Below are 15,939 nucleotides of genomic sequence, written 5' to 3'. Positions count from 1 at the left end.
CATTGAATGCCTATTGCCATTCTCCTACACTGTTGGAAAACATATGGTAAGTAGGAAACAGATTTTTTTTTTTCAGTGGGAATTGAACGCTACTACCCAAGCAAAGTTTTATAAAAGAGCGAGACAAATAATATAGCAAAACTAATTGATTAAGATTGAGAGACAAGTTCAAACACTTTGTGAACAAAAAGAGGATGGACATGGGCTTGGAGGGGAAGCACTTAATGAAATTTCAAAGCATGGAATGATGACAACATATCAACTTTAGATAGAATATTTGCTGAAGCATTAGCTTGCAATACCCAAGAGGCAAATATAGCATGCATCCTTTGTGCCCTTCTACTAAGTTCTGACACTGATGACCAAACAGTATGTAAGAAAGCCCTCTATTTAGGAAAACTTGGTTAATATCCACACCATTCATTAGTAAAGGTAGGGGACTATGATGATAAACCTGTCTCTGATGGAGAACTTTAAGAGCATTCCAATGTTCGGAATGGGCATCTACTTGCATTCTCATCAGCCATGAAAACCATAAAGTCCTCGAAGTCAAGCATGGTAAAATGGTTATACTTCCATCTTCTAAGATATCCCTAATAACACTGAAAAGTAGTAAATATCTTGAGAAATGTAAAGCTGCAATCACTTGTGCATAAAAGAAAGCATCTCATAAGGGATGTAGCTCAGTGGTAGAGTGCATGCTTTGCATGTATGAGGCCCTGGGTTCAATCCCTGGCATCTCCATGTTTTGCAAAACACAGCTTTTTACAATATGTAAACTCTCTAGAAGAATCACAGATAACAAGCAAACCAATAAAAGTACTCTACAGCAATAGCCAAAGTTGAACACAAATCATAAAAAATCAATCAACTATGATTATATTCAACATCGTCTTCATTCCATTTTTCAAAGTAAAGTTCCCATTGAATGCCTATTGCCATTCTCCTACACTGAGGGAAAACATATGGTAAGTAGGAAATAGATTGTTTATTTTCAGTGGGAACTGAAGGCGACTACCCGAGCAAAGTTTAATAATAGAGCGAGATAAATAATATAGCAAAACTAAATGATTATGATTGAGAGACAAGTTCAAACACTTTGTGAACAAAAAGAGGATGGACATGGGCTTGGAGGGCAAGCACTTAATGAAATTTCAAAGCATGGAATGATGACAACATATCAACTCTAGATAGATTGTCTGGTGAAGCATTAGCTAGCTATCCCAAGAGGCAGTCATAGCTTGCATTCTTTGTGCCCTTCTACTAAGTTCTGACACTGATGACCAAACAGAATGTAAGAAAGCCCTCTAGTTAGCAAATCTTGATCAATATCAACACCATTCATTAGAAAAAGTAGGGTATTCTGATGATAAACCAGTCTCTGATGGAGAACTTTAAGAGCATTCCAATGTTCAGAATTGGCATCTCCTTGCATTCTCATCAGCCATGAAAACCATAAAGTCTTTGAAGTCAAGCATGGTATACTGGTTATACTTCCATCCTCTAAGATGTCCCTAATAACACTGAAAAGTAGTAAATCTCTAGTGAAATGTAAAGCTGCAATCACTTGTGTATAAGAAAATAGCAACTCATAAGGGATGTAGCTCAGTCGTAGAGTGCATGCTTTGCATGTATGAGGCCCCGGGTTCAATCTCTGGCATCTCCTTCTTTTGCAAATTACAGGTTTTTACCATATGTAAACTCTCTAGAAGAGCCAAAGATAACAAGCAAACCAATAAAAGTACTCTACAGCAATAGTCAAAGTTGAATACAAATCATAAAAAATAAATCAAATATGATTATATTCATCATCGTCTTCATTCCATTTTTCAAAGTAAAGTTCCCATTGAATGCCTATTGCCATTCTCCTACACTGTGGGAAAACATATGGTAAGTAGGAAACAGATTTTTTTTTTTCAGTGGGAATTGAACGTGACTACCCGAGCAAAGTTTAATAAAAGAGCGAGACAAATAATATAGCAAAACTAATTGATTAAGATTGAGAGACAAGTTCAAACACTTTGTGAACAAAAAGAGGATGGACATGGGCTTGGAGGGGAAGCACTTAATGAAATTTCAAAGCATGGAATGATGACAACATATTAACTTTAGATAGAATATCTGGTGAAGCATTAGCTTGCAATACCCAAGAGGCAAATATAGCATGCATCCTTTGTGCCCTTCTACTAAGTTCTGACACTGATGACCAAACAGTATGTAAGAAAGCCCTCTAGATAGGAAAACTTGATTAATATCCACACCATTCATTAGTAAAGGTAGGGGACTATGATGATAAACCAGTCTCTGATGGAGAACTTTAAGAGCATTCCAATGTTCGGAATGGGCATCTACTTGCATTCTCATCAGCCATGAAAACCATAAAGTCCTTGAAGTCAAGCATGGTAAAATGGTTATACTTCCATCTTCTAAGATATCCCTAATAACACTGAAAAGAAGTAAATCTCTAGCGAAATGTAAAGCTGCAATCACTTGTGCATAAAAAAAGCATCTCATAAGGGATGTACCTCAGTGGTAGAGTGCATGCTTTGCATGAATGAGGCCCCGGGTTCAATCCCTGGCATCTCCATGTTTTGCAAAATACAGCTTTTTACGATATGTAAACTCTCTAGAAGAGCCACAGATAACAAGCAAACCAATAAAAGAACTCTACAGCAATAGCCAAAGTTGAACACAAATCATAAAAAATCAATCAAATATGATTATATTCAACATCGTCTTCATTCCATTCTTCAAAGTAAAGTTCCCATTGAATGCCTATTACCATTCTCCTACACTGAAGGAAAACATATGGTAAGTAGGAAATAGATATTTTATTTTCAGTGGGAACTGAAGGCGACTACCCGAGCAAAGTTTAATAAAAGAGCGAGATAAATAATATAGCAAAACTAAATGATTAAGATTGAGAGACAAGTTCAAACACTTTGTGAACAAAAAGAGGATGGACATGGGCTTGGAGGGCAAGCACTTAATGAAATTTCAAAGCATGGAATGATGACAACATATCAACTCTAGATAGATTGTCTGGTGAAGCATTAGCTAGCTAGCCCAAGAGGCAGAAATAGCATGCATCCTTTGTGCCCTTCTACTAAGTTCTGACACTGATGACCAAACAGAATATAAGAAAGCCCTCTAGTTAGCAAAACTTGATCAATATCAACACCATTCATTAGAAAAAGTAGGGTATTCTGATGATAAACCAGTCTCTGATGGAGAACTTTAAGAGCATTCCAATGTTCAGAATTGGCATCTCCTTGCATTCTCATCAGCCATGAAAACCATAAAGTCTTTGAAGTCAAGCATGGTATACTGGTTATACTTCCATCCTCTAAGATGTCCCTAATAACACTGAAAAGTAGTAAATCTCTAGTGAAATGTAAAGCTGCAATCACTTGTGTATAAGAAAATAGCAACTCATAAGGGATGTAGCTCAGTCGTAGAGTGCATGCTTTGCATGTATGAGGCCCCGGGTTCAATCTCTGGCATCTCCTTCTTTTGCAAAATACAGGTTTTTACCATATGTAAACTCTCTAGAAGAGCCAAAGATAACAAGCAAACCAATAAAAGTACTCTACAGCAATAGTCAAAGTTGAATACAAATCATAAAAAATAAATCAAATATGATTATATTCATCATCGTCTTCATTCCATTTTTCAAAGTAAAGTTCCCATTGAATGCCTATTGCCATTCTCCTACACTGTGGGAAAACATATGGTAAGTAGGAAACAGATTTTTTATTTTCAGTGGGAATTGAACGTGACTACCCGAGCAAAGTTTAATAAAAGAGCGAGACAAATAATATAGCAAAACTAATTGATTAAGATTGAGAGACAAGTTCAAACACTTTGTGAACAAAAAGAGGATGGACATGGGCTTGGAGGGGAAGCACTTAATGAAATTTCAAAGCATGGAATGATGACAACATATCAACTTTAGATAGAATATCTGGTGAAGCATTAGCTTGCAATACCCAAGAGGCAAATATAGCATGCATCCTTTGTGCCCTTCTACTAAGTTCTGACACTGATGACCAAACAGTATGTAAGAAAGCCCTCTAGTTAGGAAAACTTGATTAATATCCACACCATTCATTAGTAAAGGTAGGGGACTATGATGATAAACCAGTCTCTGATGGAGAACTTTAAGAGCATTCCAATGTTCGGAATGGGCATCTACTTGCATTCTCATCAGCCATGAAAACCATAAAGTCCTTGAAGTCAAGCATGGTAAAATGGTTATACTTCCATCTTCTAAGATATCCCTAATAACACTGAAAAGTAGTAAATCTCTAGCGAAATGTAAAGCTGCAATCACTTGTGCATAAAAAAAGCATCTCATAAGGGATGTACCTCAGTGGTAGAGTGCATGCTTTGCATGAATGAGGCCCCCGGTTCAATCCCTGGCATCTCCATGTTTTGCAAAATACAGCTTTTTACGATATGTAAACTCTCTAGAAGAGCCACAGATAACAAGCAAACCAATAAAAGAACTCTACAGCAATAGCCAAAGTTGAACACAAATCATAAAAAATCAATCAAATATGATTATATTCAACATCGTCTTCATTCCATTCTTCAAAGTAAAGTTCCCATTGAATGCCTATTACCATTCTCCTACACTGAAGGAAAACATATGGTAAGTAGGAAATAGATATTTTATTTTCAGTGGGAACTGAAGGCGACTACCCGAGCAAAGTTTAATAAAAGAGCGAGATAAATAATATAGCAAACTAAATGATTAAGATTGAGAGACAAGTTCAAACACTTTGTGAACAAAAAGAGGATGGACATGGGCTTGGAGGGCAAGCACTTAATGAAATTTCAAAGCATGGAATGATGACAACATATCAACTCTAGATAGATTGTCTGGTGAAGCATTAGCTAGCTAGCCCAAGAGGCAGAAATAGCATGCATCCTTTGTGCCCTTCTACTAAGTTCTGACACTGATGACCAAACAGAATATAAGAAAGCCCTCTAGTTAGCAAAACTTGATCAATATCAACACCATTCATTAGAAAAAGTAGGGTATTCTGATGATAAACCAGTCTCTGATGGAGAACTTTAAGAGCATTCCAATGTTCAGAATTGGCATCTCCTTGCATTCTCATCAGCCATGAAAACCATAAAGTCTTTGAAGTCAAGCATGGAATACTGGTTATACTTCCATCCTCTAAGATGTCCCTAATAACACTGAAAAGTAGTAAATCTGTAGTGAAATGTAAAGCTGCAATCACTTGTGTATAAGAAAATAGCATCTCATAAGGGATGTAGCTCAGTCGTAGAGTGCATGCTTTGCATGTATTAGGCCCCGGGTTCAATCCCTGGCATCTCCATCTTTTTGCAAAATACAGGTTTTTACCATATGTAAACTCTCTAGAAGAGCCAAAGATAACAAGCAAACCAATAAAAGTACTCTACAGCAATAGTCAAAGTTGAATACAAATCTTAAAAAATTAATCAAATATGATTATATTCATCATCGTCTTCATTCCATTTTTCAAAGTAAAGTTCCCATTGAATGCCTCTTGCCATTCTCCTACACTGTTGGAAAACATATGGTAAGTAGGAAATAGATTTTTTTTTTTCAGTGGGAATTGAACGCGACTACCCGAGCAAAGTTTAATAAAAGAGCGAGATAAATAATATAGCAAAACTAATTGATTAAGATTGAGAGACAAGTTCAAACACTTTGTGAACAAAAAGAGGATGGACATGGGCTTGGAGGGGAAGCACTAAATGAAATTTCAAAGCATGGAATGATGACAACATATCAACTTTAGATAGATTATCTGGTGAAGCATTAGCTTGCAATACCCACGAGGCAAATATAGCATGCATCCTTTGTGCCCTTCTACTAAGTTCTGACACTGATGACCAAACAGAATGTAAAAAAGCCCTCTAGTTAGCAAAACTTGATCAATGTCCACACCATTCATTAGTAAAAGTAGGGTATTCTGATGATAAACCAGTCTCTGATGGAGAACTTTAAGAGCATTCCAATGTTCAGAATTGGCATCTCCTTGCATTCTCATCAGCCATGAAAACCATAAAGTCTTTGAAGTCAAGCATGGTATACTGGTTATACTTCCATCCTCTAAGATGTCCCTAATAACACTGAAAAGTAGTAAATCTCTAGTGAAATGTACAGCTGCAATCACTTGTGTATGAGAAAATAGCAACTCATAAGGGATGTAGCTCAGTCGTAGAGTGCATGCTTTGCATGTATGAGGCCCCGTGTTCAATCTCTGGCATCTCCTTCTTTTGCAAAATACAGGTTTTTACCATATGTAAACTCTCTAGAAGAGCCAAAGATAACAAGCAAACCAATAAAAGTACTCTACAGCAATATTCAAAGTTGAATACAAATCATAAAAAATAAATCAAATATGATTATATTCATCATCGTCTTCATTCCATTTTTCAAAGTAAAGTTCCCATTGAATGCCTATTGCCATTCTCCTACACTGTGGGAAAACATATGGTAAGTAGGAAACAGATTTTTTTTTTCAGTGGGAATTGAACATGACTACCCGAGCAAAGTTTAATAAAAGAGCGAGATAAATAATATAGCAAAACTAAATGATTAAGATTGAGAGACAAGTTCAAACACTTTGTGAACAAAAAGAGGATGGACATGGGCTTGGAGGGCAAGCACTTAATGAAATTTCAAAGCATGGAATGATGACAACATATCAACTTTAGATAGAATATCTGCTGAAGCATTAGCTTGCAATACCCAAGAGGCAAATATAGCATGCATCCTTTGTGCCCTTCTACTAAGTTCTGACACTGATGACCAAACAGTATGTAAGAAAGCCCTCTAGTTAGGAAAACTTGATTAATATCCACACCATTCATTAGTAAAGGTAGGGGACTATGATGATAAACCAGTCTCTGATGGAGAACTTTAAGAGCATTCCAATGTTCGGAATGGGCATCTCCTTGCATTCTCATCAGAAATGAAAACCATAAAGTCCTTGAAGTCAAGCATAGTATAATGGTTATACTTCCATCCTCTAAGATATCCCTAATAACACTGAAAAGTAGTAAATCTCTAGTGAAATGTAAAGCTGCAATAACTTGTACATAAGAAAATAGTATCTCATAAGGGATGTACCTCAGTGGTAGAGTGCATGCTTTGCATGAATGAGGCCCCGGGTTCAATCCCTGGCATCTCCATGTTTTGCAAAATACAGCTTTTTACGATATGTAAACTCTCTAGAAGAGCCACAGATAACAAGCAAACCAATAAAAGAACTCTACAGCAATAGCCAAAGTTGAACACAAATCATAAAAAATCAATCAAATATGATTATATTCAACATCGTCTTCATTCCTTTCTTCAAAGTAAAGTTCCCATTGAATGCCTATTGCCATTCTCCTACACTGAAGGAAAACATATGGTAAGTAGGAAATAGATTGTTTATTTTCAGTGGGAACTGAAGGCGACTACCCAAGCAAAGTTTAATAATAGAGCGAGATAAATAATATAGCAAAACTAAATGATTAAGATTGAGAGACAAGTTCAAACACTTTGTGAACAAAAAGAGGATGGACATGGGCTTGGAGGGCAAGCACTTAATGAAATTTCAAAGCATGGAATGATGACAACATATCAACTCTAGATAGATTGTCTGGTGAAACATTAGCTAGCTAGCCCAAGAGGCAGTCATAGCATGCATCCTTTGTGCCCTTCTACTAAGTTCTGACACTGATGACCAAACAGAATATAAGAAAGCCCTCTAGTTAGCAAAACTTGATCAATATCAACACCATTCATTAGAAAAAGTAGGGTATTCTGATGATAAACCAGTCTCTGATGGAGAACTTTAAGAGCATTCCAATGTTCAGAATTGGCATCTCCTTGCATCCTCATCAGCCATGAAAACCATAAAGTCTTTGAAGTCAAGCATGGTATACTGGTTATACTTCCATCCTCTAAGATGTCCCTAATAACACTGAAAAGAAATAAATCTCTAGTGAAATGTAAAGCTGCAATCACTTGTGTATAAGAAAATAGCATGTCATAAGGGATGTAGCTCAGTCGTAGAGTGCATGCTTTGCATGTATTAGGCCCCGGGTTCAATCCCTGGCATCTCCATCTTTTGCAAAATACAGGTTTTTACCATATGTAAACTCTCTAGAAGAGCCAAAGATAACAAGCAAACCAATAAAAGTACTCTACAACAATAGTCAAAGTTAAATACAAATCTTAAAAAATAAATCAAATATGATTATATTCATCATCGTCTTCATTCCATTTTTCAAAGTAAAGTTCCCATTGAATGCCTATTGCCATTCTCCTACACTGTTGGAAAACATATGGTAAGTAGGAAACAGATTTTTTTTTTTCAGTGGGAATTGAACGCGACTACCCGAGCAAAGTTTTATAAAAGAGCGAGACAAATAATATAGCAAAACTAATTGATTAAGATTGAGAGACAAGTTCAAACACTTTGTGAACAAAAAGAGGATGGACATGGGCTTGGAGGGGAAGCACTTAATGAAATTTCAAAGCATGGAATGATGACAACATATCAACTTTAGATAGAATATTTGCTGAAGCATTAGCTTGCAATACCCAAGAGGCAAATATAGCATGCATCCTTTGTGCCCTTCTACTAAGTTCTGACACTGATGACCAAACAGTATGTAAGAAAGCCCTCTAGTTAGGAAAACTTGGTTAATATCCACACCATTCATTAGTAAAGGTAGGGGACTATGATGATAAACCTGTCTCTGATGGAGAACTTTAAGAGCATTCCAATGTTCGGAATGGGCATCTACTTGCATTCTCATCAGCCATGAAAACCATAAAGTCCTCGAAGTCAAGCATGGTAAAATGGTTATACTTCCATCTTCTAAGATATCCCTAATAACACTGAAAAGTAGTAAATCTCTTGAGAAATGTAAAGCTGCAATCACTTGTGCATAAAAGAAAGCATCTCATAAGGGATGTAGCTCAGTGGTAGAGTGCATGCTTTGCATGTATGAGGCCCTGGGTTCAATCCCTGGCATCTCCATGTTTTGCAAAACACAGCTTTTTACAATATGTAAACTCTCTAGAAGAATCACAGATAACAAGCAAACCAATAAAAGTACTCTACAGCAATAGCCAAAGTTGAACACAAATCATAAAAAATCAATCAACTATGATTATATTCAACATCGTCTTCATTCCATTTTTCAAAGTAAAGTTCCCATTGAATGCCTATTGCCATTCTCCTACACTGAGGGAAAACATATGGTAAGTAGGAAATAGATTGTTTATTTTCAGTGGGAACTGAAGGCGACTACCCGAGCAAAGTTTAATAATAGAGCGAGATAAATAATATAGCAAAACTAAATGATTAAGACTGAGAGACAAGTTCAAACACTTTGTGAACAAAAAGAGGATGGACATGGGCTTGGAGGGCAAGCACTTAATGAAATTTCAAAGCATGGAATGATGACAACATATCAACTCTAGATAGATTGTCTGGTGAAACATTAGCTAGCTAGCCCAAGAGGCAGTCATAGCATGCATCCTTTGTGCCCTTCTACTAAGTTCTGACACTGATGACCAAACAGAATATAAGAAATCCCTCTAGTTAGCAAAACTTGATCAATATCAACACCATTCATTAGAAAAAGTAGGGTATTCTGATGATAAACCAGTCTCTGATGGAGAACTTTAAGAGCATTCCATTGTTCAGAATTGGCATCTCCTTGCATCCTCATCAGCCATGAAAACCATAAAGTCTTTGAAGTCAAGCATGGTATACTGGTTATACTTCCATCCTCTAAGATGTCCCTAATAACACTGAAAAGAAGTAAATCTCTAGTGAAATGTAAAGCTGCAATCACTTGTGTATAAGAAAATAGCATGTCATAAGGGATGTAGCTCAGTCGTAGAGTGCATGCTTTGCATGTATTAGGCACCGGGTTCAATCCCTGGCATCTCCATCTTTTGCAAAATACAGGTTTTTACCATATGTAAACTCTCTAGAAGAGCCAAAGATAACAAGCACACCAATAAAAGTACTCTACAGCAATAGTCAAAGTTGAATACAAATCTTAAAAAATAAATCAAATATGATTATATTCATCATCGTCTTCATTCCATTTTTCAAAGTAAAGTTCCCATTGAATGCCTATTGCCATTCTCCTACACTGTGGGAAAACATATGGTAAGTAGGAAACAGATTTTTTTTTTTCAGTGGGAATTGAACGCGACTACCCGAGCAAAGTTTTATAAAAGAGCGAGACAAATAATATAGCAAATCTAATTGATTAAGATTGAGAGACAAGTTCAAACACTTTGTGAACAAAAAGAGGATGGACATGGGCTTGGAGGGGAAGCACTTAATGAAATTTCAAAGCATGGAATGATGACAACATATCAACTTTAGATAGAATTTCTGGTGAAGCATTAGCTTGCAATACCCAAGAGGCAAATATAGCATGCATCCTTTGTGCCCTTCTACTAAGTTCTGACACTGATGACCAAACAGTATGTAAGAAAGCCCTCTAGTTAGGAAAACTTGGTTAATATCCACACCATTCATTAGTAAAGGTAGGGGACTATGATGATAAACCAGTCTCTGATGGAGAACTTTAAGAGCATTCCAATGTTCGGAATGGGCATCTACTTGCATTCTCATCAGAAATGAAAACCATAAAGTCCTTGAAGTCAAGCATAGTATAATGGTTATACTTCCATCTTCTAAGATATCCCTAATAACACTGAAAAGTAGTAAATCTCTAGTGAAATGTAAAGCTGCAATCACTTGTACATAAGAAAATAGTATCTCATAAGGGATGTACCTCAGTGGTAGAGTGCATGCTTTGCATGAATGAGGCCCCGGGTTCAATCCCTGGCATCTCCATGTTTTGCAAAATACAGCTTTTTACGTTATGTAAACTCTCTAGAAGAGCCACAGATAACAAGCAAACCAATAAAAGAACTCTACAGCAATAGCCAAAGTTGAACACAAATCATAAAAAATCAATCAAATATGATTATATTCAACATCGTCTTCATTCCTTTCTTCAAAGTAAAGTTCCCATTGAATGCCTATTGCCATTCTCCTACACTGAAGGAAAACATATGGTAAGTAGGAAATAGATTGTTTATTTTCAGTGGGAACTGAAGGCGACTACCCAAGCAAAGTTTAATAATAGAGCGAGATAAATAATATAGCAAAACTAAATGATTAAGATTGAGAGACAAGTTCAAACACTTTGTGAACAAAAGAGGATGGACATGGGCTTGGAGGGCAAGCACTTAATGAAATTTCAAAGCATGGAATGATGACAACATATCATCTCTAGATAGATTGTCTGGTGAAACATTAGCTAGCTAGCCCAAGAGGCAGTCATAGCATGCATCCTTTGTGCCCTTCTACTAAGTTCTGACACTGATGACCAAACAGAATATAAGAAAGCCCTCTAGTTAGCAAAACTTGATCAATATCAACACCATTCATTAGAAAAAGTAGGGTATTCTGATGATAAACCAGTCTCTGATGGAGAACTTTAAGAGCATTCCATTGTTCAGAATTGGCATCTCCTTGCATCCTCATCAGCCATGAAAACCATAAAGTCTTTGAAGTCAAGCATGGTATACTGGTTATACTTCCATCCTCTAAGATGTCCCTAATAACACTGAAAAGAAGTAAATCTCTAGTGAAATGTAAAGCTGCAATCACTTGTGTATAAGAAAATAGCATGTCATAAGGGATGTAGCTCAGTCGTAGAGTGCATGCTTTGCATGTATTAGGCCCCGGGTTCAATCCCTGGCATCTCCATCTTTTGCAAAATACAGGTTTTTACCATATGTAAACTCTCTAGAAGAGCCAAAGATAACAAGCAAACCAATAAAAGTACTCTACAGCAATAGTCAAAGTTGAATACAAATCTTAAAAAATAAATCAAATATGATTATATTCATCATCGTCTTCATTCCATTTTTCAAAGTAAAGTTCCCATTGAATGCCTATTGCCATTCTCCTACACTGTGGGAAAACATATGGTAAGTATGAAATAGATTTTTTTTTTTCAGTGGGAATTGAACGCGACTACCCGAGCAAAGTTTTATAAAAGAGCGAGACAAATAATATAGCAAAACTAATTGATTAAGATTGAGAGACAAGTTCAAACACTTTGTGAACAAAAAGAGGATGGACATGGGTTCAATCCCTGGCATCTCCATGTTTTGCAAAACACAGCTTTTTACAATATGTAAACTCTCTAGAAGAATCACAGATAACAAGCAAACCAATAAAAGTACTCTACAGCAATAGCCAAAGTTGAACACAAATCATAAAAAATCAATCAACTATGATTATATTCAACATCGTCTTCATTCCATTTTTCAAAGTAAAGTTCCCATTGAATGCCTATTGCCATTCTCCTACACTGAGGGAAAACATATGGTAAGTAGGAAATAGATTGTTTATTTTCAGTGGGAACTGAAGGCGACTACCCGAGCAAAGTTTAATAATAGAGCGAGATAAATAATATAGCAAAACTAAATGATTAAGATTGAGAGACAAGTTCAAACACTTTGTGAACAAAAAGAGGATGGACATGGGCTTGGAGGGCAAGCACTTAATGAAATTTCAAAGCATGGAATGATGACAACATATCAACTCTAGATAGATTGTCTGGTGAAACATTAGCTAGCTAGCCCAAGAGGCAGTCATAGCATGCATCCTTTGTGCCCTTCTACTAAGTTCTGACACTGATGACCAAACAGAATATAAGAAATCCCTCTAGTTAGCAAAACTTGATCAATATCAACACCATTCATTAGAAAAAGTAGGGTATTCTGATGATAAACCAGTCTCTGATGGAGAACTTTAAGAGCATTCCAATGTTCAGAATTGGCATCTCCTTGCATCCTCATCAGCCATGAAAACCATAAAGTCTTTGAAGTCAAGCATGGTATACTGGTTATACTTCCATCCTCTAAGATGTCCCTAATAACACTGAAAAGAAGTAAATCTCTAGTGAAATGTAAAGCTGCAATCACTTGTGTATAAGAAAATAGGATGTCATAAGGGATGTAGCTCAGTCGTAGAGTGCATGCTTTGCATGTATTAGGCACCGGGTTCAATCCCTGGCATCTCCATCTTTTGCAAAATACAGGTTTTTACCATATGTAAACTCTCTAGAAGAGCCAAAGATAACAAGCAAACCAATAAAAGTACTCTACAGCAATAGTCAAAGTTGAATACAAATCTTAAAAAATAAATCAAATATGATTATATTCATCATCGTCTTCATTCCATTTTTCAAAGTAAAGTTCCCATTGAATGCCTATTGCCATTCTCCTACACTGTGATAAAACATATGGTAAGTAGGAAACAGATTTTTTTTTTCAGTGGGAATTGAACGCGACTACCCGAGCAAAGTTTTATAAAAGAGCGAGACAAATAATATAGCAAAACTAATTGATTAAGATTGAGAGACAAGTTCAAAGACTTTGTGAACAAAAAGAGGATGGACATGGGCTTGGAGGGGAAGCACTCAATGAAATTTCAAAGCATGGAATGATGACAACATATCAACTTTAGATAGATTATCTGGTGAAGCATTAGCTTGCAATACCCAAGAGGCAAATATAGCATGCATACTTTGTGCCCTTCTACTAAGTTCTGACACTCATGTCCAAACAGTATGTAAGAAAGCCCTCTAGTTAGGAAAACTTGGTTAATATCCACACCATTCATTAGTAAAGGTAGGGGACTATGATGATAAACATGTCTCTGATGGAGAACTTTAAGAGCATTCCAATGTTCGGAATGGGCATCTACTTGCATTCTCATCAGCCATGAAATCCATAAAGTCCTCGAAGTCAAGCATGGTAAAATGGTTATACTTCCATCTTCTAAGATATCCCTAATAACACAGAAAAGTAGTAAATCTCTTGCGAAATGTAAAGCTGTAATCACTTGTGCATAAAAGAAAGTATCTCATAAGGGATGTAGCTCAGTGGTAGAGTGCATGCTTTACATGTATGAGGCCCTGGGTTCAATCCCTGGCATCTCCATGTTTTGCAAAACACAGCTTTTTACAATATGTAAACTCTCTAGAAAAATCACAGATAACAAGCAAACCAATAAAAGTACTCTACAGCAATAGCCAAAGTTGAACACAAATCATAAAAAATCAATCAAATATGATTATATTCAACATCGTCTTCATTCCATTTTTCAAAGTAAAGTTCCCATTGAATGCCTATTGCCATTCTCCTACACTGAAGGAAAACATATGGTAAGTAGGAAATAGATTGTTTATTTTCAGTGGGAACTAAAGGCGACTACCTGAGCAAAGTTTAATAAAAGAGCGAGATAAATAATATAGCAAAACTAATTGATTAAGATTGAGAGACAAGGTCAAACACTTTGTGAACAAAAAGAGGATGGACATGGGCTTGGAGGGCAAGCACTTAATGAAATTTCAAAGCATGGAATGATGACAACATATCAACTCTAGATATATTGTCAGGTGAAGCATTAGATAGCAATGCCCAAGAGGCAGTCATAGCATGCATTCTTTGTGCCCTTCTACTAAGTTCTGACACTGATGACCAAACAGAATGTAAGAAAGCCCTCTAGTTAGGAAAACTTGATTAATATCCACACCATTCATTAGTAAAAGTAGGGGATTATGAAGATAAACCATTCTCTGATGGAGAACTTTAAGAGCATTCCAATGTTCGGAATGGGCATCTACTTGCATTCTCATCAGCCATGAAAACCATAAAGTCCTTGAAGTCAAGCATGGTATAATGGTTATACTTCCATCCTCTAAGATGTCCCTAATAACACTGAAAAGTAGTAAATCTCTAGTGAAATGTAAAGCTGCAATCACTTGTGCATAAAAAAACAGCATCTCATAAGGGATGTAGCTCAGTGGTAGAGTGCATGCTTTGCATGCATGAGGCCCTGGGTTCAATCCCTGCCATCTCCATGTTTTGCAAAACACAGCTTTTTACAATATGTAAACTCTCTAGAAGAGCCACAGATAACAAGCAAACCAATAAAAGTACTCTACGGTAATAGCCAAAGACGAACACAAATATTAAAAAATCAATCAAATATGATTATATTAAACATCATCTTCATTCCATTTTTCAAAGTAAAGTTCCCATTGAATGCCTATTGCCATTCTCCTACATTCTCCTACACTGTGGGAAAACATATGGTAAGTAGGAAATAGATTGTGCATAAAAGAAAGTATCTCATAAGGGATGTAGCTCAGTGGTAGAGTGCATGCTTTGCATGTATGAGGCCCCGAATCAATCATTGGCTTCTCCATGTTTTGCAAAATACAGCTTTTTACCATATGTAAACTCTCTAGAAGAGCCAAAGATAACAAGCAAACCAATAAAAGTACTCTACAGCAATAGTCAAAGTTGAAAACAAATCATAAAAAATCAATCAAATATGACTATATTCATCATCGTCTTTATTCCATTTTTCAAAGTAAAGTTCCCATTGAATGCCTATTGCCATTCTCCTACACTGTGGGAAAACATATGGTAAGTAGGAAATAGATTGCTTATTTTCAGTGGGAACTGAAGGCGACTACCCGAGGAAAGTTTAATAACAGAGTGAGACAAATAATATAGCAAAACTAAATGATTATGATTGAGAGACAAGTTCAAACACTTTGTGAACAAAAAGAGGATGGACATGGGCTTGGAGGGCAAGCACTTAATGAAATTTCAAAGCATGGAATGATGACAACATATCAACTCTAGATAGATTGTCTGGTGAAGCATTAGCTAGCTATCCCAAGAGGCAGTCATAGCATGCATTCTTTGTGCCCTTCTACTAAGTTCTGACACTGATGACCAAACAGAATGTAAGAAAGCCCTCTAGTTAGCAAAACTTGATCAATATCAACTCCATTCATTAGAAAAAGTAGGGT

The 15,939-nt window shown here is 36.4% G+C and overlaps 4 non-coding genes across 4 annotated transcripts; all 4 read left to right on the top strand.

Annotated features, from left to right (window-relative positions):
- Nucleotides 1–672: 672 nt before the first annotated feature.
- Nucleotides 673–744, top strand: TRNAA-UGC (transfer RNA alanine (anticodon UGC)). The gene has a single exon. It is a non-coding gene; the product is annotated as a tRNA-Ala (tRNA).
- An 8,225-nt stretch (nt 745–8,969) lies between these two features.
- TRNAA-UGC (transfer RNA alanine (anticodon UGC)) lies at nt 8,970–9,041 on the top strand. The gene has a single exon. It is a non-coding gene; the product is annotated as a tRNA-Ala (tRNA).
- Nucleotides 9,042–13,981: 4,940 nt separating this feature from the next.
- Nucleotides 13,982–14,053, top strand: TRNAV-UAC (transfer RNA valine (anticodon UAC)). Its single transcript has one exon. It is a non-coding gene; the product is annotated as a tRNA-Val (tRNA).
- Nucleotides 14,054–14,904: 851 nt separating this feature from the next.
- TRNAA-UGC (transfer RNA alanine (anticodon UGC)) lies at nt 14,905–14,976 on the top strand. The gene has a single exon. It is a non-coding gene; the product is annotated as a tRNA-Ala (tRNA).
- Nucleotides 14,977–15,939: the final 963 nt, after the last annotated feature.

Source organism: Taudactylus pleione, unplaced genomic scaffold (genome assembly GCF_031769625.1).
Source record: "Taudactylus pleione unplaced genomic scaffold, aTauple2 ptg000070l, whole genome shotgun sequence".
NCBI classification, from domain to species: domain Eukaryota; kingdom Metazoa; phylum Chordata; class Amphibia; order Anura; family Myobatrachidae; genus Taudactylus; species Taudactylus pleione.
The sequence above is the reverse complement of the archived record's forward strand: the minus strand, read 5'-3'. Positions and strand labels throughout refer to the sequence as shown.